The following is a 26,590-nucleotide window of genomic DNA, read 5'->3' on the forward strand; positions in this document are numbered from 1 at the left end:
TTATCATGCGTCAACCAGCGATGGCAACAAGCTGTATTTCTACTCGGATAAAGGAGTCCTGCAACAGTATACGACATTAAGGTTATGAAGAAGTTGCTTGGATACGATGTTTGCAGCAGTCTTCTGTTCTTGCATGCAGTCACGGGATGCGATACCACTTCAGGGTTTTGGAATCGGAAAAATCGGCTCTACACAAGGTTTTGAAGAGAGATTCTGTCTTAAAGAGCTGCGCTAAGATGTTTTCCACACCTAAGAAAAACACAGCTGAGATTGAAGACGCTGGGTGTAAAGCGATGGTGGCATTGTTCGGTGGCAAACCTGGAGACAGTCTGTCTGACATGAGGTATTCTAGTCTCTGCAAAAAAGGAGCCAAAAGCTTTGTAACACCTGAACGACTGCCACCGACCTCCTCTGCAACAAAGTATCATTCCTTCGGAGTTACCTCAAGTGATGCTATGGATGGACAATGGTGAGGCCATGGACACTACTGAATGGGGATGGAAATTGCAGAACACCAGTCTAGTTCCAGTGATGATGGACACTTCACCTGCGCCAGAAACACTTTTGAAAATTATTCACTGCAACTGTTCTGGTGGTTGTAGTACATTTCGGTGCACTTGCAGAAGACACAGACTTACCTGTTCACGGGTATGCGGACCATGTCAAGAAGGGCATTGTGACAACATGAGTGAGGAAGCAGTGTCTGATGATGAAAATAGTGACTATTGAACTGGCGCGCGGTTATTCAGTGATGAAGTATGTCTTATGATGCACTGTGTATTCTAATCTTTAGAATGTATGTATGTCATGATGTCATTGATGACGTCATGACCTCGCCTGTCGGCCTTTCTAGAATCATTGTTATATCAAAATAAAACATGTACTTAGTATAAAAAATTGTTGTATCAAAATAAAACATGTACCTAGTATAAAAAAAATTGTTGTATCAAAATAAAACATGTACTTAGTATAAAAAAAATTTGTTGTATCAAAATAAAACATGTACTTAGTATAAAAAAAATTGTTGTATCAAAATAAAACATGTACTTAGTATAAAAAATTGTTGTATCAAAATAAAACATGTACTTAGTATAAAAAATTGTTGGATCAAAATAAAATATGTACTTAGTATAAAAAATTGTTATATCAAAATAAAACATGTACTTAGTTTTAAAAAAATAGCAAAATCTTCTGCAACCTACAGCTACAGCTTTGAATTAAGGAAATATTGGCTATTTTCAGTGCGATGGCTGTCATCGTTTTATGACATCCTAGTTAGGACCTTTGTGGTGATCATTTTCTGGTAAACTTTTAGTATGTTGTTCCCCACACATAATAGTAATAAGAAACATCATAAAACGCTTTCTTGGAATTTTTTTGGGGTCAAACACTAAATTGACCAGACTATCAGGGCTGAATAATAGGTATGGTGCGCGGGCGATGACGTCATCATCAAACGAGAGTATAAATTAAATAAATTACTCCATCCTAGTTTAGGATATCGACTAATGATGCATGTCCTATATATTGTGCATATGGTAGATTTATTGCTGTCTATAATGATCATGAAAAGATAATTTTACTTTCTGTTTGAGTAATATGTCGATATTTGGACTTCATTTGACTCTTTCCTTGGTGAACGAAAACACTTTGTGTCAAAATATTTCGACAAGTCTTCGTAAGACATCATTGAAAATTTCTTTTCTATTTTTTTTTCTAGCTTGTAAAATATATTTAGTTAAGTTATGATGAAGATACAGGAAAATAATGGTACTCTTCAAAATATATAACGATACTTGCGTGATCGAAAATAAACGTACACGGCGACATCACTTCATATCGCGACTGTACATTGATCGCGCATTTTAGGAGTGTTACTGATAATGACACCTAGATCTTTTTATTGTTTTACTTCGCTGACCTCATGTCCTTGAATCTGATATTTAAAGTTAGGGTTCTTTTCACCTATGTGCATTACTTTACATTTATCTAAGTTGAAACACATTTGCCATTTGTCGCTCCAATAAGCAAGTCTTGTTAAATCTGATTGAATATCCTCGCAATTTTTACTGGCCGTTACCGTACCTACTAATTTGGTGTCGTCGGCGAATTTGGCTACTTTTGATAGGATATCAGTCTCTAAATCGTTCACGTAAATAATGAATAGTGTTAGCCCAAGGACCGATCCTTGTGGCACGCCACTGGTTACGCGTTGCCAATCGGATGCTTCACCATTGAGAACTACACGCTGTTGTCTATCTGTGAGCCAGTCATGAATCCACGCGCACAGATGGTCACTTATATCGTGGGAAAGCAGTTTTGAAATAACCCTAACGTGGGGAACTTTTTCGAACGCATTCTGAAATTCTTGTTAAATTATGTCTTATGGGGCTCGGGCGTCCCAGCTGGAGTATACGTCATTGAAGAAAGTTAAGTTGGTGAGGCAAGATCGGTTACTACGAAATCCCTGCTGATTATCAGTTATAAAATAATTTGTTTCGAGGAACGTGATAACTTTATCCCTGATTATTTTCTCGAATAGTTTAATTATGACAGACGTAAGGCTGATAGGACGATAACTACTGGTTTGTTTTTTATCTCCTTTTTTTTAAAGATTGGCTCTTTTCCACGCAAGGAGCACGCTTGCCTGTGCTAATGACTTGTTGAACATTAACGTTATGGGTAATTCTAGCTGTTGGCTACATTTTCTTAATACGTAAGGAGATAAATTGTCGGGACCCGGAGATTTATTTGGATCTGTTTTTTGCAGGTACGCACGCACTTCACTGACATCAATTTCGGTCAACGTAGGCTTATGCTCTTCGGGGCCTTGGAAAATATTCCTCGGGGCGGGGATCGATGTTATGTTCTCTTTTTGTGAATACGCTACTGAAAGTTGAGTTGAGGACCGACGCCATGCCTTTATCATCGCTAACTGTGTCGCCATTTTGTAATAGTGGGCCGATATTATTTTTAAAAGTTTTTTTTCTTATGTAACTGAAAAATAATCTAGGATTTTTCTTAGCCTCAAGTGATATTTTCATCTCATACTCGCGTTTCTGTTTTCTGATTTTCTTTTCGCTCTCTCTCTTGATGTTGATATAATTAGTAGAATCCTGTGAATTTTGTGCCAGTTTATATTTCTTATACAGTTTTCTTTTTTCGATGATGATTATCTGTAGGGATTTAGTCATCAACAATGGCTTGTGGTTCTCTGTCCTTCGTGGCTTATGTGGGAGGATTTTATTTACGCTCGCTGAGATTTATGCAGTGAAACGGTCATACGTTTCTTGAACGCTGACCGTATTGAGCAAATGGTTCCGATTAACTGATGCTTATTCTTTTCTTTTCTTTTCTGAGGAAGAGATGATGATGATGATGAGGAGGAGGAGGAGGAGGAGGAGAAGTAGAAAAAGAAAAAAGAAAAAGAAGAAGAAAAAGAAAGAAGAAAAATAATAATAATAATAAGAAGAAGAAGGAGGAGGAGAAAAAGAAGGGGGAGGGGGAGGAGGAGGAGAAGGAGATGGAGGAGACCTGGCCATTCCAAGCGAGACTTTGAGGAGAGACGAAAGTATAAAGAAGAAGAAGAAGAAAGAAGAAGAGAAGGAGGATGAGGAGGATTAGGAGAGAGATAACATGGGCGGAAAAGGAACAGAACCACAAGAAAGTAAGGAAGGAGATAGAGTTTGAAGACTGGTTGTGAAAGAGAACCGAACAGAGGATGATGGAAGAGGAAGCTGACGAGGAGATGAAAGCAGAACAAAGAAAAGAAAACCATACATTTTTTCCTCCTATCTTGAGAGCTGACAGGTATCTCGTGGAAGAGGAAGAGGAGGAAGAGAAAAAGAAAGGAGGAGGAGAGGTAAGGGAGAAGAAAAATGTAGGTCAGTACATGAGCAGGAAAAATAAAGGAAAAAATATAGGACAAACTGTGATCCAAGGAAGGAGTAAGAGAGGAAGAGGAAAAAGAAACAGAAGGACACCTCGAAAATATTACATTTCTGAAAGGGAGCAAAGAAACTGCGAGGAAGGTGATTATAAATAGATGCTGATGAAGACGTAGACGAAAAAAAGGACGAATTGGAGAGAAAAATAAGAAGGAGGAGAATAACAAATTAAGATTGAAAGTGGCGTTAAAGAAGGAGGGAGAGGAGAGCATAATGACAACGATTTTTTTTTTTTTTTAAATTTTTTTTACGTCGTGGCCTATTGCGCCTGTAGGCTTCTTCCCGGTGGATCCTGAATTTCTGATGGTCGGTCCAAGGCTTCTTCCCGGTGGGGCCTGATGGTCGGCCCAGTCCGTTCTGGCGCAGGCGAGTGTTTATAGTGACGCCATCTTGCATTGGCTCATGCTGCCCTCCCGGAGCTCATCTTTAGTCCTAGAATCTAGAGTCCGGGTTTTTCAAAGGAGTCAGTCGTGTTACACTGAACCACTGAAGGCGGGAGCTTATTCCCTTCTCGCACTACAACGCTGGTGAAGAAAAATTTGGTGGAGTCTGAATTTACTTGTCTACATTTAAGGTTTGTGCCATTATTTTTCGTTCGCAAAGTGTCATCGATCATAAACAATTTTGATTTGTCCATATTCGTAAGTCCATTAAGTATTTTAAAACATTCGATCAGTTTTCCTCGGAAGCGACGTTTCTCCAGAGAGACCATGTTTCCGGTGGAAAGCCTCTCGTCGTAGGGTTTGTTGCGCAAGGAAGCGATCATTATTGTTGCCTGACGTTGAACACCTTCTAATTTAGCGATGTCCTTTGCATGGTGGGGAGACCAAAACTGTACCGCACATTCCAAGTGGGGTCTGACGAAACTATTGTAGAGCGGAAGTATTACTTCTTTATTATTGTATAAAAAGTTTATTTTAATGAAGCTTAACATACTGTTAACTTTATTTGCTGCATCGATGCATTGTTGTGAGAATTTGAGGTTCGATGCGATTTTGACACCCAGGTCCTTGACACACTGAACGCTGTTGAGTTTGACGCCGCGCATTTCGTAATCGAACTTCTTATTTATTGTTCCAACTTGAAGGACCTGGCAATTATCTACATTAAAGGGCACCTCCCATCTATCAGACCAAGCTGAAATTTCATGCAAATCCTCTTGGAGGCTTTGCCTGTCTTCGTCAGTGAGAACCGAGTTACCAATCTTTGTGTTGTCTGCAAATTTACTAATACGATTATTGATTCCAACATCCACATCGTTGATGTAAATAATGAAGAGCACTGGGCCAAACACCGAGCCCTGAGGGACGCCACTAGCGACTGACGCCCACTCTGAGTTAAATCCGTCGATCACCACTCTTTGTTGTGTGTTGCTCAACCAATTCGCGATCCATTGGTGTACTTGACCGTCAATACCTAGTTGCTTTAATTTATGAAGTAATTTATGAGGAACTTTATTAAACGTTTTCTGGAAATAAACCCGGTACCAGCGATGGGCCAAATTTGTGCCATGATAGAAACCCCAAAAAACAGGTGATACATAATCTGATCACAAATGCGTTGATACATATTATGAAATGGTTTGTGTGAGGGGTGATTTTTTTCTCATTTTTCTCCCTTTTCTCAAAAGGGAGAAAGTGTCAGATGAAAAAAAGAACACACTAAAATGAGAGAGAGAGAGAGAGAGAGAGAGAGAGAGAGAGAGAGAGAGAGAGAAATAACAATCCATTACCACCACTCCCTTCACATCATCATCATTGTCATCATTATCACCACCACCACTACCACTATCACCAGCAACTCACTACCTACTCCCGATCTTCTCTCTCACACCCCTTACCCATTCTTTCACTGCACCCATTAACGCATCACCAGCAGCCCCATTACCAAACCCTAACAACGGCAACAGTGATCACCATTCTCCATCATCACCACTACCACCACCGCCACCACCACCACCACTTCCTTTACCCAAAATCCTCCTACACTAATCACCGGCAGGCAGGCAGACAGACAGACAAACAGATACACAGATACACACAGATATACACACACACACACACGGCAACACAAGCAAACGAAAGGACGGACCGAAATATATAGGGAGAGGAAAGCTGAAAAAAAAAATTCATGTTGAAAAATATTAAGGACCAAGATAAATAAAAGAAAGAAATAAGTCAATACTTAAAAAAAAAGGAAAGCAGGTAGAGCGAATCCATAAATATAACAATAACAAAACGAAAAAAAAAATGTGTGAAGGGCAAAGAGGGAAACCGATAGAGGAGAAATATGCGACTGACCTTACATACATGACAGGGGAAAAAAAAATAGGAATAACATGTATGAAAATGATACTAATAACAAAAAAAAAGATAAAGAAAGGAGTGAGGGAGCGCCAGTCTGGTGAGTATTTGTTTAATATTAAGTTGGAAGCCCTCCTCCTCTGCAGCGTTCCCCTCCCATGAAAAAGAAGTTCTAAAGTTAAAAGGTGATTAAAAGTTGTTGGATCGGGGAAGGATAAAGAGAGAGAGAGAGAGGGGAGGAAGGGAGTGAGAGAGAGAGGAAGGACAGCAGGAGAGAAGAGAAGGGAAGATAAGGAGAGAGAGAGAGAGAGAGAGAGAGAGAGAGAGAGAGAGAGAGAGAGAGAGAGAGAGAGAGAGAGAGAGAGAGAGAGAATCAGCGGAGCAGTAAGACGCACTGGCATAAGAAACACGCGCACCAAGAAACAAACAAGGTGTAGGAGACAAAGACGCAGTGAAGAAAAAGACAGAAATACGAGACTTACAAACAGAGAACAGGGGATAAAAACACCGCGGAGAAATAGAGAAAAAGAAAGAATACATGATACATAACACACACACACACACACACACACACACACACACACACACACTCTCTCAAATTAAGTACAGAGACGACTTTATTGAAGGAAAGATATTAAAGTACAACACGCCTGGAGCTCTAGGTCAATAAGCGATGACGAGCAGCCCCAAACACAGGTGGGTTGATAATAGTCCCGAGTAGTCCGGCCTTGGCTCATTATCCCGGTAGCTGCGGAGATCATATTTCTTAAAGTCCCCTCTAAGTGAATTAATGAGAAAAAAACATTACTCACGCAAACCATTGCATAATATACATCAACGCTTTTTTTTTTTTTTTTTACAGCTAAGGAGACAGTTCAAGGGCGTAAAGAAAAATATTTAAAAAATAGCCCGCTACTTACTGCTCCTGAATAGAGGTCAAAGGAGTGTCCAAAAAGAGAGGTCAATTTCGGGAGGAGAGATGTCCTGATACCCTCCTTTGAAAGAGTTCAAGTCGTAGGCAGGAGGAAATACAGATGAAGGAAGATTGTTCCAGAGTTTACCAGCGTGAAGGATGAAAGAGTGAAGATGCTGGATGACTTTTGCATAAGGGGTTTGGACAGTATAGGGATGAGCATGAGTAGTAAGTCGTGTGCAGCGGGGCCGCGGCAGGAGGGGAGGCATGCAGTTAGCAAGTTCAGAAGAGCAGTCAGCATGAAAATATCGATACAAGATAGAGAGGCAACATGGCGGCGGAATTTGAGAGGTAGAAGACTATCAGTATGAGGAGGAGAGCTAATGAGACGAAGAGCCTTTAACTCCACTCTGTCCAGGAGAGCTGTGTGAGTGGAGCCCCCCCACCTCGAGGAAGCTGATTTAGTAAGAGATGAGATATAAAGTTTCCAGTTGAGATTTTGAGTTCAGGATAGACCGAGGATGTTTAGTGTTGAAGAAGGTGATAGCTGAGTGTTGTCAAAGAATAGGGATAGTTGTTTGGAAGATTGTGTCGAGTGGATAGGTGGAGAAACTGTGTTTTTGAGGCGTTGAAGGACACCAGGTTCTTCTTGCCCCAATCGGAAATAATAGTAAGGTCTGAGGCTAAGCATTCTGCAGCCTCCAGCCTTGAATCGTTAAGTTCCTGTAGGGTGGGTCTTCTTTTAAAAGAAGTTGAGTAATGCAGAGTGGAGTCATCGGCGTAAGAATGGATAGGACAGTTCGTTTTGGAAAGAAGATCATCAATGAACAACAGAAAGAGAGTGGGAGATAGGACAGAACCCTATGGGACACCACTGTTAATAGGTTTAGGGGAAGAACAGTGACCGTCTACCACAGCAGAAATAGAACGGTCAGAAAGGAAACTGGAGATAAAGGTACAGAGAGAAGGATAGAAACCGTAGGAGGGTAGTTTGGAAAGCAAAGATTTGTGCCAGACCCTATCAAAAGCTTTTGATATGTCCAGCGCAAGAGCAAAGGTTTCACCGAAACGGCTAAGAGAGGATGACCAAGAGTCAGTTAGGAAGGCAAGGAGATCACCAGTAGAGCGCCCCTTGCGGAACCCATACTGGCGATCAGATAGAAGGTCAGAAGTGGAAAGGTGTTTTTGAATCTTCCGGTTGAGGATTGATTCAAAAGCTTTAGATAGACAAGAAAATAAAGCTATAGGACGGTAGTTTGAGGGATTGGAACGGTCACCCTTCTTAGGCACAGGCTGTATGAAGGCATAATTCCAGCAGGAAGGAAAGGTAGATGTTGACAGGCAGATGCGAAAGAGTTTGACCAGCCAGGGTGACAGCACGGAGGTACAGTTTTTAAGGACAATAGGAGGCACTCCATCAGGTCCATAAGCCTTCTGAGGATTGAGGCCAGAGAGGGCATATAAAACACCATTTTGAAGAATCTTTATAACAGGCATAAAAGAGTCAGAGGGGGGATTAGTAGGAGGAATATGCCCAGAATCGTCTAGAGTGGAGTTTTTAGAAAAGGTTTGAGAGAAGAGTTCAGCTTTAGAGATAGATGAGACGGCAGTGTTGCCCTCAGGACTGAGGAGTGGAGGGAAAGATGAAGAAGTGAAGATGGAGGAGATGTTTTTGGCTAGATGCCAGAAGTCACGGGAAGAGTTAGAGAAAGCAAGGTTTTGGCATTTTCTATTGATGAAAGAGTTTTTGGTTAGTCGGAGAATAGATTTGGCACGATTCCGGGCAGAAATATAAAGTTCATGGTTAGAATTGGTTCGAAGGCTTTGGTACCTTTTTAAGAGCTGCCTCTATATCATCGACAGCACGAGAACAAGCGTGATTAAACCAAGGCTTTTTAGCGTGAGGAGTAGATAAAGTGCGTGGAATGTATGCCTCCATTCCAGAGACCTCTGTGATGCGCTGAGCACACACAGAGCCTCTCTCTCCTGGAAGCAATAATCATTCCACGGGAAATCGGAAAAGTACATCGTCAGATCGTCCCACCGAGCTGAAGCAAAATACCAGAAGCATCGCCTCTTCGGTGGGTCCAGAGGGTGTACAGGAGCGATAGGACAGGATACAGAAATAAGGTTGTGATCGGAGGAGCCCAACGGAGAGAACAGTTTGAAAGAGTAAGCAGAAGGGTTTGAGGTAGGGAAGAGGTCTAGAATGCTGGACCTGTCTCCAAGACGGTCGGGAATACGTGTAGGGGGCTGGCCCAACTGCTCTAGATCGTTGAGGATAGTAAAGTTGTAGGCTTGTTCACCAGGCTGGTCAGTGAAAGAGGATGAAAGCCAAAGCTGGTGGTGAACATTGAAATCTCCCAAGATGGAGATTTCAGCGAAGGGAGAGTGGGTCAAGATGTGCTCCACTTTAGAGTTCAAGTAGTCAAAGAATTTTACATAGTTAGTAGAGTTATGTGAGAGATAAACAGCACAAATGTATTTAGTGATAGAATGACAGTGAAGTCTTAGCCAGATGGTGGAAAATTCTGAAGAATCAAGGTTGTGGGCACGAGAGCAAGTGATGTCGTTGCGCACATAGGCAACGTAGGCACGTAGGCATTTGTGATCAGTTTATGCATCATCTATTTTGGGGGTTTCTATCACGGCAAAAATTTGGCCCGTTGCTGGTACACGGTAAAGGCACAAACCTAGCCGGTCGTTTACTTCCAATTATAACTTGTTTTTCTTCATGCGCCTTAATATATTTTTCATCTCCTCCGGTGCGCCTGATTCCCTTTTCCTTGACTAATTCTCATCGTTCTCCTCAATTTTCTCTCTGCCTTTTCCTGTTTCTATTTCATATTTTTTTCTTTGTTTTCTTTTTCCTCCGTTTTTCTTTTCCTATACATATTATGTCGTTTTGGTATTTTTCATGAATTTTATCTCCGACTTCCTTTGCTTATCTTTTCTTTTTACAATATTATGTTGCCTTCTTTATTTCATACCTTTCTCTCATAATGTCTTAACCTCCTCCTCCTCCCGTGCTGGCGCTACTCTCCTAACAGCACTCAAGACTCTTTCCGGAGTGAAGAATATTAAAGCAGGAAGCCTCGTTATCAGCACTCACACTTTCCATTACCTGCTACCTTTAGATTCCTGTCTCTGTGCTCCGCCTCCTCCTTCTCCTCTTCATCCAACTCTTTCAGCTCCTTCTCCTCCCCTTGTTCCTCTTTCCACTGATGATGCCGTCCACCATTGTGAACGTATGTTTTTTTTTTGTTGTTGTTGTTTTTGTTGTGCATCGAGTTTGTCAGTATATTCCTTCTTTTTCTTTTTTTCTTCTTTTTCTTCTTACCGTAATCACCTTTACTGCTTGATCACTTTATATTACTACATGTTGTCGTATGTCCTGATTCTTCCTTTACGTTTAGTTTTCGTTATTTTCCTTTTCCCATTTTTTCGTTTATCCCTCTTCTCCTCATATATCAGCTTTGTCGAGAAAACGTTCACTTCAATAATTTGTAGCACCTTCATCCATTACCACATTCATATAAACCTACCATCAACACCAACAACAGCAACGTTATATTATACCAACACCTCCACTAACATTATCACCTCCACTTTCACCACCACCACCGCCACTACCAACAACATCCCCACCACTACCATGATCACCCCCCAACCCCCACCACCCCAGCTACCCCCCAGCACAACCAGCACCACGCGTCGGTGACTACCTTTGCACAGTGCGTGACTAGATAATTGACCGTCGTAAAGGAGCCATTGAGGTCTGAGGTGGGTAAGCATTGGTTCGTGAGCGCGAGGGAAAATAAAATTGAGGAAGAAAACCCTCAGAAGGAGGAAGGAGACGACTCAACTTCAGGTAACAATACTTCAGGCGACCGCTACTCACGCGGTGCCTTAAAAACTACACGAAATACTTAAGGGTTATACGTTTTCTTTACTATTTGTTCATCGTTTTTCTTCTACATTCTCATTTTGACTACGGCAGTCTGATGAAGTGAATGTCAACGGAGGTCATATCGTGATGCTTCAGGAGGAGGAGGAGGAGGAGGAGGAGGGGGAAGAAAGTATTCAAAGGGAGGTGAAGAGGCCGAATAGGAGAGATGAAGAATAAAGTCAAAATGAGGACGGGGGAAAGCAGGGAGGAAAGGCGAGAATTATAAATAAAAAAAAAAAATCAGAAAATGGACCAAGGACAGAATATAACTAAAAATGAAGTGATTAGAAACGGCAGGCTTAGGCTTTTACAATCATAAAACGTGAGGAGGAAGAGAAATATCAAAATTGCAAAATAAGCAAACAGGATATGATAAATCTTAGAACTTCTGTTTTTTTCAAGTTTTGGCCTATGGCCTCGGTAAGCTTTCTTGATGGGGCTTAGTGGTCGGTCCCAGCCCGTTCTGGTGCAGGCAAGTGTTTATAGTGGCGCCATCTTGCTTGGCTCATGCTGCCTCACGGAGCTCATCCTTGATACTCTATATAAAGAAAGAATCTAGAGTCCGGGTTGATAGGTGGTTATCAGGATAGCATGTAGGTAGGTTTAGGCCACTCGGCGGAGACTGAAAAATCCCAGCATGTGGCGGTGGGTGTGACGCGAACTTGCGTCCTCCTGGACACGGCGCAGGCACGCCATCCACTCAACCACCGCCTCCCCTATTCTCAAACATTTGTTTTTTTTCCGCGAAATATTTGTCACAGACTCTGGTACCCCCCCCCCCCTATCTCTCTCTCTCTCTCTCTCTCTCTCTCTCTCTCTCTCTCTCTCTCTCTCTCTCTCTCTCTCTCTCTCTCTCTCTCTCTCTCTCTCTCTCTCTCTCTCTCTCTCTCTCTCTCTCTCTCTCTCCCTGGATGACGAGATATAACGTTTTAGATAAAGATTAATACTTTTTATGCCCCCCCCCCTCCCCCACACACATACACATAATTAGGAACCATGCTACTAGAGACCTTGCCGCATCGGTAAGGTTGGCAGGCGTGGTTGGCCTTCCTGCAGCTTGTTCTGATGAACAAACGGAATCGCCATGTTACGGCAAACACCCGCCGACGAGTAAATAATTATCGGTCCACAATAATCATTCGTCCATTGTGTCAGATTTTACTGTCAACTATAGCGATGACAATCGTGAGGCTCGGTGCGAACACAAACACATAAGCCCAACACTTCACAACGGGACGCCACCCTTTGTCTTATTATGTTGCAGAGATCATAACAGCCACTACCTGTACAAAACGAACTAGTCCCGCGTGATTATTGGTATGGAGCTACAATATCAGTAAGTGATTGTTAAAAATGAATATTCTAAACCAAAAGTGTGTCTGACGCATGACCTAAAAGTTCATTCGCACTGATTAAACACTTTCCTCACCTTCGCCTCGTCCTCCTCAATGCACTGCAGCAGCAGCAGCAGTAGTAGTAGTAGTAGTAGTAGTAGTAGTAGTAGTAGTAGTAATAGTAGTAGTAGTAGTAGTTGTAGTATTTGTAGTAGTAGTAGTATTTGTAGTATTTGTAGTATTTGTAGTAGTCTCTCTTCACACTCTACGCCCTTTCCCCCTGCCCCCTCGCTCCCCACACCGCACCAACCGCCCCCTGGTTACGCTAACCTCTGTAACCTCGATGCCATGCTGACACTAACAAATTTCGCCACGCCGCACTAATAATATCTCCATCCCAACTCTCTCTCTCTCTCTCTCTCACCCTTTGAAAACAATGTGGCAGCCTATTGTATTGATTATAAACCTACCTATATAACTATCAATATCGCTAAATTAAAAGGAATATTAATAATAGTGTCATTCTACGGTATTTTTTTTATTTTTTTATTTTTTTTACATTGCGGGCCTATTACGCCGGTAGGCTTCTTCCCGGTGGATCCTGATGGTCGGTCCAAGGCTTCTTTCCGGTGGGTTCTGATGGTCGGCCCAGCCCGTTCTGGCGCAGGCGAGTGTTTATAGTGGCGTCATCTTGCATTGGTTCATGCTGCCCTCCCAGAGCTCATCTTTGATCCTAGAATCTAGAGTCCGGGTTGATAGGTGGTCTTCTGGACAGCATGTGGGTAGTTTTAAGCCACTCGGCGGCGGCTGAAAAATCCCAGCTTGGTGGCACCGGGCGGGGATTGAACTCGCGTCCTCCTGAACACGGGGCCGTTACTCTGCCGACTCAGCCACCGCCTCCCCATATATCATTACTACTTTCAATCATAATCAATAATCAGTCATTATTACTACATGTACTACCATTATTCCTGCTGTCATTAATATTAATATCTATAATTTTATAAATGCCTGACCCTCCAAACCAAAGATGATGCTGCGTTTGTACAAAAGAAGATCACAGATGTATAAATTGTGCATGTGTTAAGGAGAAAAGACGCTGTACGAACTGTAAGAAGAGCGATAGGTGCCAAAATCCCCTGGGCAGGGATCAGAGCAGGGAGGATAACGATGAAGCGCGACACCACGGGGACAAATTTTCATCGAAAGAGACACGGACACAGCCAGTGCAGGTACTCAGGAAATGCAGCAATGCAAGCAGAAATATTTTCGAAGCCTTTTTCTGCTTAAATTTGCATTACTTTCATGCAAGGACGCGTTTTTTCCACCCGAGTTGTCAAGTACCGTCACATCGTCATTATTTTCGTCTTGTGTAGAGAAAGAAACATATCCACTAAATTTTTTATACAAACTATCAGTTTCTGTATTGATGTGTATTTATAGTTTGCCAAGAAAGAACGCAATGGATTTACGGTAATTAAGAGATATTTTCAGGGAAAATCTCGGGTGGTCGACTGCCAGTAGAGACATCTGGTGACATGTGCTTTTTTTTCTTTTTTTTTACGTCATGGCCTATTGCGCCGGTAGGCTTCTTCCCGGTGGATCCTGAATTCCTGATGGTCGGTCCAAGGCTTCATCCCGGTGGGGCCTGATGGTTGGCTCAGCCCGTTCTGGCGCAGGCGAGTGTTTATAGTGGCGCCACCTTGCATTGGTTCATGCTGCCCTCCCGGAGCTCATCTTTAATCCTAGAATCTAGAGTCCTGGTTTATAGGTGGTCTTCTGGACAGCATGTTGGTCGTTTTACGCCACTCTGCGGCGGCTGAAAAATCCCAGCTTGGTGGCACCGGTTGGGGATTGAACTCGCGTCCTCCTGAACGCGGGCCGTCACGCTATCCATTCAGCCACCGCCTCCCCGCAAGTTGCCCATTGCAGAGGCTAAGCGAGATCGCCAAAACAGAACCACAGGCAGCCTACACAGCATTTACGTACGGTGTCAAGCATAAATGGAACTACCTCATGAGGACAGTTCCTGATGTTGCTCCGTTACTTAAACTTCTGGAAGATGCTATCAAAAACACCTCTATACCTGCAATAGCAGCAGGAGCGAAGGTTGATGGAGTTGCCGCCAAGAATGGGTGGGCTCGGCATCACAAACCCGCAAAATCTGGCATAGTCTGAATTCGAGAACTCACTTCGAATCACAGCCTCTTTGACTGGATACATTAGCGACCAAAACAAAAGGGGAAAAGACAACCCTCAAGAAATTATGTCATTAAGGAATGAAATCTCCAAGAACCGAAAAGGAAAACAGAGAGACAGTCTGAGTGACCTAATGAGAGAACTCCCGGAAGACACAAATAGGAGGACGGATATAGCACAGGAAGTGGGCGCTTCGAACTGGCTTACCACACTACCTATCAGGGCAAAAGGTTTCATCAAAAAAGAATTCACAGATGACATTGCCCTGAGGTATGGTTGGCCATTGGGTGGGCTCCCAAACATGTGTAACTGTGGCTCACCCTTCAACCAAAACCATGCCATGACATGCAAGACATGACATGACGAAGTGAGAGACGTAACAGCTCAGATGCTGAAAGAAGTCTGTCACGACGTGACCGTGGAGCCCATGTTGCTTCTTCTGCAAGGCGTGCACCTCGCCAGACGCACCGCTAATGATTCGAGAGAAGCACGAGTGGATGTTAGCGCCAGAGGGTTTTGGACTTGTGGACAAAGGGCGTATTTTGACATAAGGATCTTGGATCCCATGGCCCATTGCCACAGAGACCTGACCCTCGATGCACCCCACAGAAGAAATTAATAAGAGAAAAACAGAGCGTATGAAGAAATAATACATGTGGACCAGGGCTCCTTCACCCCGTTAGTATTCACGACGTCGGGGGGGATGGGACCAAGGGCGCAGAGCTTCTACGCAAGACTCGCCGAAACACTAGCGGATAAGAAACAGCAGCCGAGAAGCAGTGTGGTGGCCTGGATGAGATGCAGGCTGTCCTTCTCCCTTCTGAGGTCAGCCTTGGTCTGCCTGAAAGGAACCAGGTCACCTGCACCCAAAACCACCCACATTGCTGACCTGGACTTTGAGGCGACGGTGGTTGATAGTCGTATCAACCACAAGCTCGGTTAGCTTAAGAACACTATGTTCAATGTTTGTAATACTAAATAGAGATGGTGTCGGCCACAGTCATTAGTGGGCTGGGACCAATGAATTGCTTTGTGATAGATTGTGAGGAAAGATACCTCTCACAACGCAACTCTAGTGGATGGAGGCCGTATTTATAAAAAAGAAAAATAAAATAGTAGTAGTAGTAGTAGAAGTAGTAGTAGTAGTACAGCAGTAGAAGCAAGTTAAATAAGTAGTAGTAGTAGTAGTATAGTTTGACTGGGCTAAACGTGCGGTTATGGGGGGGTTCAGCGTAGGGGGTCCCCTTGTACAGCATTGCCGCGTCTCCTTGCCTGCGATGTAGAAATATTCTAATATAAGTAAAACCATGGCAAATATGATCAGCAATATGCATACACATTTAACCTTAGTATTATAACGTATGAAAGAACATTTACTTATTATGGATAAGATGTTTATAAGCATATAAAGAAACGTGGCATTCATATTAAATTTTTAGTGTTGCTAAAATAATGCTATACTTATTATTGAGTTTCCCTTTCGTTTTGAGATGTGTAAGTAGTTTCACAATTATATTTAGATTATATCATGAAGGAATGTACGTTAAAATAAGCTGACATAAGTAAGAAAAAAATACATTCGAATCCTCGTGGCGGTAACACCACGAGAGAGAGAGAGAGAGAGAGAGAGAGAGAGAGAGAGAGAGAGAGAGAGAGAGAGAGAGAGAGAGAGAGAGAGAGAGAGAAAGGCAACCAACGTGGGGTTAAAAACGTGGCACCGCTGTAATCCCGTTTATTCCTCATGGGGCACCGACACAGCCGCACTTTAATTCATTAAGGTGAGTCTTACTATAGTAGCAGTAGTAGTAGTAGTAGTAGTAGTAGTAGTAGTAGTAGAAGGAGGAGGAGGAGGAACAGGAAGAGGAAGAGGAAGAGGAAGAGGAGGAGGAGGAGGAGGAGGAACACAAAGAAAGAACAAACAACAGCAGATCCGATGGTCCTTACGAGGCTGTTTGTGACAAGCTACAGCTACACCAACTCTCTAATCAAAGGTGGAAGATGAAGGACAGCAGAGGCGAAGGCTCCTCCCCACCCCCCATCCCTCCACCCAAAGCTGGCAGGAAAGGAAAAAGAACCATGCAGCATGGAAAAACTGCATGAAAATTATGTAGGAAAGAGGCAAGAACTACCATTACTGCTACCACTAACCGGGCGATAAAAATGGATAAGGACACCAGTATTCGAAAGAACTTAACGTTATTACGACAATGAGTAATATCTTAGTTGTTGGTTGGATTCAAAGGAGGAGGAGGAGGACAATAAGAGAAAGAGGGATATACGGACAACTCAAATCACAATCACAATCACCAGTCCAGGTAACTTTGTTTGACCTGGTATGTGGGTCTCTCTCTCTCTCTCTCCAAGAAACACACAGATAGATAGATAGATGGATAGATAAAACACAAAATAAGAAAGAAAATGAGAGGACTGGTCCCATGCAAGTGCATGGTGGCTTCCCTCTATAAATGGGAGTTGAGCCACCGTCAAGAACATCTGTAGATTATTTCCCAAACACCCGCACAGCCGGCCAGCCAGCCGCCTCGCGTGCCCTGGTCAGCTCGGGCCCCTCGGCAATAACACTTCAGAGGGCTGCTTGTGATGTCCATTCTCCCAAGCCTTCACCAGCCGCTTCCCTCTCCTAATACACCCTTCCACTCCTTATATATATATAAAGGTTTATTCTGATTGGGCTCTTGTCTGATTCTGTTTGGACTACTCTTTTTTTCCCATGACTATTCAGACTCCTGTCATTCGTGTGTTTCCCTGCTCTTCCTCCACTACCTTTCATAACTGTTCTTATTCATTGCACTCTTGCTTCTAGTATACCTACCTTACATATTGCTCCCCCGCCCTTCCCTGCATCTACTCAACTGCGCTTATTGTTAATGTTTCCTGTAACTCGGGTTGCCATCCCTGCGCCTATTCACACGAGCATCCTTTCTGATTGTGTTGTGTGATGAATATTCTTCTTGCTCGGCTACTTCTTTGTCTCTCATTAACATGAAATTATAAGTTGAGACGAATATTGTGTTTCCCACATACTTGAAAAAATAATCAAACAAATGAGCAGTAAAAGCCTTCCTTTCTATGTATCTTCTTAGAAAAATCCATCTTCTTATCCTCTCCGTATCCACTTCTTTAAAAAAAATAAGGAAGTAAAAATAAATATACTCTTAAATTTATCATTTTATTCATTTTCTCTTTTCCTGTTGATATTGTTTTATCTCCATCCACTCCCTTCACTACTGCAATCACTTAGTATTCATATTCCCTATCTTCTCTCCGTGTTCACACACACACACACACACACACACACACACACACACACACACACACACTCTCTCTCTCTCTCTCTCTCGACTGGAAAGAGAGCTGAAGAAGAAGAAAACGAAAGGAGAGGAAAGGAGAGGAGACAAAAGGAAGAGTAGAAGAGATGAGAGGGGCGGAGAAGAAGAGGAGAGGTGAATAAAGGAGAGAGGAGTAAAGGAGAGGGGAGAAGAGGAGATGAGAAGAAGGGAGAAGAAGCATTAGGAAAGAGAGGGGGAAAAGACTGAAGGAGAGGAGAGGAAAGGAAGGGAAAAGGCGAGAGGAAAGGAGACGACAAAAGAAAGCAGAAAAAAACGCGATTAGTTGAAAAAATACCAGATGGGAAAATAAAATGAAACACGAGAAAGAAAAAACAGGATGAAAAAGGAAACAAAGGAGGAGTAATGAAAGGAAAGGTGATGAGTGGAAGAGGAGGGATGGAGAGGCAAGTCCAGGAAGCTTGGTGAGGGAACGAGGGGAAAAGTGAGGAATGGAGGAGGAGGATGTCATGGGGAAAATTAGAGGGTTGAGAAGAGGAGGCAAAAGGTGAGAAGAAAGGAGGTGAAAGGAGAGAAGGAAGCAGATAAAAGAAAGATGGAAAGGAGGTGAAAGAAGGTAGAAGGAAGGAGGCAGGAGGAAAGAAAGAGGGTAGAAGGAAAGGAAGTAAAAAAATTATATGGACGAAGAAGAGAGGACAAAAAAATGGTGGAAAGAACGAAGGATAACAAAAAAGAAAATTAAATGGCAGACGTGGGCGAAGAAAACATTAAAGTAGGTAGGAAAAAAGGAGCCGGGAGGAAAGAGAAGAGGGAAATGACGAAAGCCCCGTTCACACTGTGCCGACTCTGGGCCACGACTACCCACGACTCTAGGGTACACGAGGTCTTGGGTGTTGATGTGAAAGGGTCGGGCATGTCTTGAAAGAGGCCTTGAGACTGTTGCCGCATGCTGCGCCTGCGTCGTGATGGGAGTCTGGAGTCGTGAGGGTTGGCACGACATGCTGGCAACTAATTGGCCGAATGTCCCAGGCTACGTTCCTGTCTATCTAAAGCTTTTGAATCAGTCCTTAACCGGAAGATTCAAAAGCACCTTTCCACTTCTAATCTTCTATCTGATCGCCAGTATGGGTTCCGCAAGGGGCGTTCTACTGGTGATCTTCTTGCTCTCTTAACTAACTCTTGGTCATCCTCTCTTAGCCGTTTCGGTGAAACTTTCTCAGTTGCGCTAGACATATCGAAAGCCTTCGATAGAGTCTGGCACAAGTCTTTGCTTTCTAAACTGCCCTCTTTCGGATTATATCCCTCTCTCTGTACCTTTATCTCCAGTTTCCTCTCCGGCCGTTCTATCTCTGCTGTGGTAGACGGTCACTGTTCTTCTCCTAAACCTATCAACAGTGGTGTTCCACAAGGCTCTGTTCTATTAACCATTCTTCCTATTATTCATCAATGATCTTTCTATAACAAATTGTCCTATCCACTCATACGCTGATGACTCCACTCTGAATTATTCAACTTCTTTCAACAGAAGACCCTCTAAACAGGAATTACATGACTCCAGGCTGGAGGCTGCAGAACGCCTAACCTCAGACCTTGCTATCATTTCCAATTTGGGTAGAAGGAACCTTGTGTCCTTCAATGCCTCAAAAACTCAATTTCTCCACCTATCAACTCAACACAATCTTCCAAACACCTATCCCCTATTCTTCGACAACACTCAGCTGTCACCATCTTCAACACTAAATATCCTCGGTCTATCCTTAATTCAAAATCTTAACCGGAAACTTCACATCTCCTCTCTTACTAAATCAGCTTCCTCGAGGTTGGGCATTCTGTATCGTCTCCGCCAGTTCTTTTCCTTCGCACAGTTGCTATCCATATACAGGGGCCTTGTCCGCCCTCGTATGGAGTATGCATCTCACGTTGGGGGGCTCCACTCACACAGCTCTTCTGGAGAGAGTGGAGTCTAAGGCTCTTCGTCTCATCAGCTCTCCTCCTCTTACTGATAGTCTTCTACTTCTCAAATTCCGCCGCCATGTTCCCTTCCTTTCTATCTTCTATCGATATTTTCACGCTGACTGCTTTTCTGAACTTGCTAACTGCATGCCTTACCCCCTCATGCGGCCCCGCCGCACACGACTTTCTACTCAAGCTCATCCCTTTACTGTCCAAATCCCTTATGCACGAGTTAACCAGCATCTTCACTCTTTCATCCCTCACGCTGGTAATCTCTAGAAAGATCTTCCTTCATCTATATTTCCTCCTACCTACGACTTGAACTCATTCAAGAGGAAGGTATCAGGACACCTCTTCTCACGTAATTGACTGCTCTTTCGGCCACCTCTTCGGATTCTTTACAGGAGCAGCGAGTAGCGGGCTTTTTTTATTGTTGTTTCCTTTTTTGTGTGTCCTTGTGCTGTCTCCTTTGCTGTAAAATAAAAGACACCAAATTCACACTGTGCCGACTTTGGGCCACGACTACCCACGACTCTAGGGTACACGAGGTCTTGGGTGTTGATGTGAAAGGGTCGGGCATATCTTGAAAGAGGTCTTGAGACTTGCCGAATGCTGCGCCGACGTTTGGAGTCGTGAGGGTTAGCACGACATGCTGGCAACTAGTTGGCCGAATGTCCCAGACAGTTGGCAAGACACCAAGACCCCAATAAAACCTCCCTCCCTTTCTCGGAGCTTGGGAACCAACTTTCAAATGGAAAAGTCGCTGGGTTGTTGTGGCCCAGAGACGGCACAGTGTGAACGGGGCTGAAGACTTGATCGGAGATAGGGAGTAAGAAAAAAATAAGAAAAAGGAGGGTTGGTGAAGATGGCTGAGGAGGCGAAGTAAAGAAAAACAAAAGTGAAAATGAGAAGCTAAAACAGTTAAGAGAAGGGAAAAAAATATATAAAAAAATAGAATGATTGACAAGAAAAATGATAAGACAGGTAAACAAAAAAAAAGACGAAAGTGAAGGCGAATGAATGACTTATTAGTAAGGTCAAAGAAAAGATGTCACATTAAGGCAGGAGAAGGAGAAGAGGGGAGATGGAGAATGAAGGAGGGTGTGGGAGGGAAGAGGAAGAGGAGAAGTAGGGCGGGAGAAAGAGGAGAAAAGGGGTATGGCAAAACGAGGCAAAGGAGTTTAGGAGAGGGATGATGAAGGTAAAGAATAGGTGAAGGAGGGGAAGGGGGGAGGGGGAAGTGGAAGAGAAGTAAGGGGAAAGGAAGGAGCATACATAGGAAGAACAGACACCAGAAGACCTGTCGGTCTATGGCGAGGGTGTCTGTTTACCACCGCTTCTACTAGTAAACTACGTGTGGTAGGACAGGACAGAATAGATGAAGGCTCCTTCCCACCCACCTCTCCCTCCGGCAACGTTCGGCAGGAAATAGTTAGAAGAGAAAACCATGTGCCTTTAAGGAAGAAAGGGACATGGAAATTTTACAGTAAAGAGAGAAATAAGAGGAAATTACTACCCTTAACTTACCCTACTGGTGACCTAAGCTGTGGGGGAAAATAACATGCGATTAGGTTGTAGTCGTGCTGCAGTCTGCCTGACACATACGAAAAAGGGTCAGTAAACAGTGTATGTCGTTGATTCTTGAAACATTATAAAAGCTGGTATTAAATTGGACTCTTCACGATGGGGTGAGATGTAATTTCAGGGGTTACAGGTAGAGGCTCGATCCTCGTTTACCTTCGGTACAGGGGTACGCTCCAGTATCCTGTCAACCTTACTGTTCCCACACCTCACTCATCAGTTGTATGTTGTGTACATTAATTTTTTTTTCTTTACTCTGTTGATAACTTACGCTACTTGTAATTTAAGCTGTGGGGGAAAATAATATGGCTTCAGGTTGGTCATGCTTATTGAAATAACTTCTGCGCGCCACTGTGTTACATCGGTTTCCCTTTAATTTCATACCGTTGCTGCGTGTTACTGTGTTGGTGTCTCTCTGAAATAGACTATCTGGGTCAATGTTTTCGAATCTATTAAGGAGTTTGAACACTTCAATTAAATTCCCTCTAACCCTTCGCTTTTTTAAGGAAAACATATCTAGACGCTTTAAACGCTCATCATATGGCAAGTTACGGAGAGCTGGAATTTGTTTGGTTGCTCAACGCTGTATCTTTTCTAGCAAAACTTGATCTTTGATATAATTCGGTGACCAGAACTGAACGGCGTATTCTAGGTGTGGTCTTATAAATGCTAAATATATTCTCTTCATAAGTTCGGGTGATTTATGATCAAAGTTTCTTGAGATTAATCCTAACATCATGTTGGCTTTTTTACTTGCCGCAGAACATTGATCACTCATTTTGAGAGTGTTACTGAAGCTGATATTTAAAGTTAGGATTCTTTTTACCTATGTACAGTCGGCTATAGAGAGTAGTGTCACACTGTTCAGTAAGTTTCGTTCAGAAAGCGACATCTGGCAACCCCTCCACGCGACATGAAAATTATTATATCCTATCGAAATCGTACTTTTGTGGTGATCGGTGGTCACAGGTGCACTCTACATAATTTTAAGATAGATATTTATGAAAAGTGGCCGTCGCTAACCCTTGATAAATATTTTTTCTTTAGGCTCTGTCGCTACATTTTGACACGAGCTTTTAGTTTCGTTCAAATTTAGTCAAGAGCAATTCTAAGTTGTTTATCAAACTATGATACATTTAAAAATATACTGCACTTATTAAGGGAGATTATTATGCCTTTTAACTTAAAAAAATAAATCCCTGACAGCCGAGATCTTGTTCTTTATTAAAAAAAATTATACGTAATAATAGGCTATAAACGTTCACATGATGGCGTCGTCGACCGCGGGCTTTTCCGCGCTCGCACACACACACACACACACACACACACACACACACACACACACGTATTTATACTTAGATATTACGTAATCTTCACGGAGAAATGATTTTAGATTTTTGATGATCTGAATTGTCTTTGAGGCTTTATAGTGACGGGAATTAAGACTGCGAGTTAAACAGACTCTCAAGCCTATTTGTTGTTTGATGGTAAGGAGCATTAGTCACTGCCTGCCTCTGTGAAGGACAGCATTGCACGCGGTATTTTCAAAGTTTAATAAGAAAAAGTGTTTCAGACTGTTCGTGATGTTTTACCTCGTCATCACCATCATCATGTAGAAGACATTCATTATCGCATTTCTAAATTGAATTCATGTAATCTGGTATATTTCTAACTACATTATGTTATTATATAATATAATATTATACAATATTATAATTTCACGGTCAAACACATACTGTACACACTGATACGCGTCATTAACATCACCAGTGAATGCGCCACCGTGGTATAGTTGCCAGATACCGCTACCAGGCTAAACATTCTGAAAACTGTGACACTACTCTCTATCGTCGACTGTACATTACATTTATCCACGTTGAAACACATTTGCCATTTTTCCCTCCAGTCGGCAAGTCTTATTTAAGTCTGATTAAATATTCTCGCAATTTTTACTGTTCGTTACCGTACCTCCTAATTTGGTGTCGTTGGCGAATTTGGCTACTTTTGACAGGATATCAGTCTCTAAATCTTTCATGTAAATTATGAATAATGTTGGCCCCAGGACTGAACCTTGGGGCACGCCCCTGGTTACGGGTTGCCAATCGGATGCCTCACCATTAAGAACTACACGCTGTTCTCTGTCGGTGAGCCAGTCATGAATCCACGCACATAGATGGTCACTAATACCGTGGGAACGCAGTATTGAAATAAGCCTAACGTGGGGAACTTTATCAAACGCTTTCTGAAAGTCTAGATAAATTACGTCGTATGGGGCTCGGGCGTCCCAACTTGAATAAACGTCGTTGAAAAAAGTTAATAAGTTGGTAAGGCAAGATCGATTACTACAAAATCTATGCTGATTATCAGTTATCAAATGATTTGTTTCTAGGAAAGTGATAATTTTATCCCTGATTATTTTTTCGAATAATTTAATTAGGACAGACGTAAGGCTGATAGGACGATAATTACTGGCTTATTTTTTATCTCCATTTTTAAATATCGGGGTAACATTGGACTTTTTCCACTCCAGAGGCACACTAGCCTGTGCTAATGACTTGTTGAACATTAACGTTATGGGTAATTCTAGCTGTTGACTACATTATCTTAGCCCGGTAGCAGCGGGGATCATGTTTCTTAATGGTCCCTCCAAGCGAGAAAAATGAGAAAAAATCACCCCTAATACAAACCATTTCATAATACGTATATATCAAAGCATTTGTGATCAGTTTATGTATCATCTATTTTGGGGGTTTATATCATGGCAAAAATTTGGCCCGTCGCTGCTACACGGTAAAGCCACAAATTTGGCCCGTCGCTGCTACCAGGTTAACACGGGAGGAGATAAATTGTCGGGGCCCGGAGATTTATTTGAATATTTTTTGCAGGTACGCACGCACTTCACTGATATCAGTTTTGGTCAACGCAAGCTTATGTTCTTCAGGGACTTGAAAAATAGTCCTATGGGCTGAGATCGATGTCATGTTCTCTTTTGTGAATGCGCTACTAAAGGTTGAATTTAGGACCGACGCCATGCCTTTATCATCACTAATCGTGTCGCCATTTACTAATAGTGGGCCGATGTTATTTTTGACTTTTTTTTTCTTCTTATGTAGCTGAAAAATAATCTATGATTTTTCTTCGCATCAAATGATATTTTCATCTCATATTCGCGTTTCTGTTTTCTGATTTTCCTTTCGCACTCTCTCTTGATATTGATATAATTAGTATGATCCTGCAAAGTGTGTGACAGTTTATATTTCTTAAACAATTTTCTATTTTCGACGATGAATTTCAGCAGGCAATTAGTCATCCACAACGGCTTTTGATTCTCTGTCCTTCCTGCCTTGAGTGGGATGAATTTATTTACGCTCGCTGTGATTTGTGCAGTAAAACGATTATGCATTTCTTGAACGCCAATTTTCTTCTTAGGTCCGTGGGATAGTCGGAGATGGAAAAATAAGAATAAATACATGTAGCTTCAGAATAGTCGTGTTTTGTAACTCCAAGCTCATTCTTTGCCGCCGATCGCAAACATCATTGCCTTTCTTGGTCAATATAACGATGACAAAAGCTTCATGTAGACTTTTAACGCTTGTAGGTGATCAGTGGAACATGTCCACAGCTTATAAGTGCCATAGAATTATCGAGGAAGGTGGGGAAATAAGAATATATGGCTTTGAAATGGAGGTGGTGGTCGTGGTACGGGCAGGTAGGCTAATCGCAGCGTTGCCAAACATTAGGCTATGGTCGAGTGTTCGTAGAGGCGTCCGGAATTTTGATAGTTCAGATATGTCAACCCTACATATGAAGGTATTCTTCATTCATCATCGTTACTGAGCAATGTTACTATATATTTCAGTGCCCATGCTTATAATAAGAAGCCATCATAGTGAATAAAAGGTGTTTAATGTGAAACCTTATTATTTGATCGTTTCTTAATCAATAAAACGCAAAGTAATGCCAGTAACTGTCCATTCGCTTCGTGTCATACTGAGCGTGTGTATTAATAATTGCAAAGACAGTTCATGGAATGACCCAATATATATATATATATATATATATATATATATATATATATATATATATATATATATATATATATATATATATCGCCTAAATCTGAACAACGCATAACAACTGTTTTGCAAAGATAAGCACACGACGTGAGCTAAATCATTTCAAGGTTGTCTTCAGCACTGAAGACAACACATGACATTCGCAGTCGCATTTTTAAAAACAAATGAATGTATAATTGTAATTCAGGTACCACTACGTTATTTTACCGTGTTTTACATCACAAGGTATTATAGATTATCATTAAAAGGGAACATTATAAAATAAACAATAAATACATATCACTTCCGTTACCTTCAAATGCTCCCGTACGAAACATTTTGAGAGCGGCGACATCACTTCATATCGCGACTGTGCATACAATGACTCATAAGCCTGTTTCGGTTGTGTTAAGCTGAATGACTTCTAAATTACTTTTAGCATATATTATTACACCTCCACCTTTTTTGTGTAGACGACACTTAGCAAACGCATTGTAACCATTAATAGCTGCTTCACTTAACTGATGCTTGTCACGAGTATTCAGCCATGTTTCTGCGATCAAAATGAAGTCGGGTTTTTCAGTAATTGCATGTATTATCAAGTGGCTACGCTTCTGAATAATGCTACGGGCATTTACATAGAAGATGTTTAATTTATTCGCCGAGTGTGCGCCATATATCAACTGTCGTTTCACCGGATTAGTGCATCAGACCTGACTGTCTACAACTACCTCTACTTCACCAACCACCTGTGTGGCTGTTGACCTGGCCGCTACCTCAGTGCCCCTCACCTGTGGGGGGTCTGGTGACCTGACCGCTACCTCAGTGGCCCTCACCTGTGGGGGGTCTGGTGACCTGACCGCTACCTCAGTGCCCCTCACCTGTGGGTCTGGTAACCTGACGTCCTCCGCAGCACTGCACGCATGAGACCTGACATTCCTACCTCCGTGGACCTCACCGTCAGGGTCCCAGCTAAGCCGGAAGCTACCTCACCACGTTGCCGCTGCACCTGACTTAACTCTTTCAAAACTTCCTTATCCAACACTCTGCC

The sequence above is a fragment of the Eriocheir sinensis genome, chromosome 7 (genome assembly GCF_024679095.1).
Source record: "Eriocheir sinensis breed Jianghai 21 chromosome 7, ASM2467909v1, whole genome shotgun sequence".
In the NCBI taxonomy this organism is placed as follows: domain Eukaryota; kingdom Metazoa; phylum Arthropoda; class Malacostraca; order Decapoda; family Varunidae; genus Eriocheir; species Eriocheir sinensis.